Source organism: Lipotes vexillifer, unplaced genomic scaffold, assembly GCF_000442215.2.
Source record: "Lipotes vexillifer unplaced genomic scaffold, Lipotes_vexillifer_v1.1 scaffold267, whole genome shotgun sequence".
NCBI lineage: Eukaryota > Metazoa > Chordata > Mammalia > Artiodactyla > Lipotidae > Lipotes > Lipotes vexillifer.
The window spans coordinates 632,445-634,263 of record NW_006778156.1 but is presented as its reverse complement, the minus strand read 5'-3'; positions in this window follow the sequence as shown (position 1 = coordinate 634,263).

Below are 1,819 nucleotides of genomic sequence, written 5' to 3'. Positions count from 1 at the left end.
CTATCAGATCACAATATTCCATGACTTTAAGTTTGGTTTCTGGAGAATTGTCACTTTCTTTATGTGATACCATTTTACCTGGTTTTTCATGGTATATAATGAGTTGTTCTTCTGCTAATTAATTTGAGGAAGTAGTGTACACATTTATTCTTAGGTAAAACTTTTTCTTTTTTATAAGTTTAATTTTAAAGTTTCAACAAGTTCAAAATTAAATGATTTTTTTTTATTTTCAGTAGGTGGTGCTACAACACAAGTTTTTTGTTTTTTTTTTTCCCCGTCACGCACGCCTCTCACTGTTGTGGCCTCTCCCGTTGCAGAGCACAGGCTCTGTATGCGCAGGCTCAGCGGCCATGGCTCATGGGCCCAGCCACTCCATGGCATGTGGGATCCTCCTGGACTGGGGCCCAAACCCGTGTCCCCTGCATCAGCAGGCAGACTCTCAACCACTGCGCCATCAGGGAAGCCCTATAGCACAAGTTTTTAGTTTCACTTACTTGAGCTGCCTCTGTTTATATTTGAGAATTCACACTTTCCACCCTTCACCCCTTCTGCCAGAAGTGTTGCTTGGTGTCCATTTTGTTGCTGCTTGTGCATCCAGAGTCTCCAGTCCCTTGTTTCCACTGGTGTCACTGATGCTGTCACTGTCACTTAGGGAACCAGGATGTTTGTTGCCTCTACCATGTTCATGGTCTTCTGGGTCACAGACTCTGCCACAACAGGGGGGAAGTTGGGGGTGATCCAGGGTCATGGATGTCTCTGCCACTCCTGGGGTCGTTGGGTTTGCAGGAACTAGTGTTTTGGGTAGAGGGCCAGAGTTGCATACATCTTCACAGCTAGAGATCTGTTGTCTCAGGCTCCACTGCTGCTGCTGCACTGTTCCTTGTGGTCATGTGCATTGCTGTGGCCAGGATGTTGAAATTGTGCACCACTTCCCCTGCTGCTACCAGGTTCTCTGGGGCATTAGGCACATCTGCCATGACCAGGGGTCCAAGATTGCAGGCATCACCTCTGCTGTTGCTCTGGTCCCAGCTCCTCTATGCGTTCCAGTCAAACCACCTTTAGATGTACAGATGCGTGGAATTCTCTAGCATCTCAGTGAGTTGGGAACAGACACGTTGTTATGTTATGGATGTTTTACTTGTTGTAGATTGAAGCAGAGAGACAAAGGAAACATCTCACAGTGATATGATGCTAACATAGCTCTCTTTTCTTTTTCAAAATATAGGTATTTATCACTATAAACTGCCCTATTAAAATTGCTTTGTAGCATCTCATATATTTTGTTATGTTGTGTTTCCATTATTGTTTATCTCAAGATTTTTAAAATTTCTTCTTTGAATTACTGGTTTTTCAGGAATATGGTCTTTAATTTCTATATATTTATGAATTTTCCACTTTTCCTTCTGTTATTAAGTTAAAGTTTCATACCATTGTTTTCAGAAAAAAAATACTTGATATGATTTCAATTTTCTTAAATTAGAACATTTTTGTGGCCTAACATATGATTCATCCTAGAATATGTTCCCTGTGCACTCGAGAAGAATGTGTATTCTACTGCTGTTTGATGGCATATTCTGATATGTGCATTATACATTTGGTTTATAGCCTTGCTGAAATCTGCTGTTTCCTTATTGATTTTTGGTCTGGATAATCTTTCCATTTCTGAAAGTGAGGTATCATAAAAGTGAAGTATTAGAGCCCCTTGTAACATCATTATATTGCTGTTTATTTCCCCTTAATTTCTATTAATATTTGTTATATATATTTAGGTGATCCTATGTTTAGTATATATATATAAATACAGTTCTTTCTTTTGATG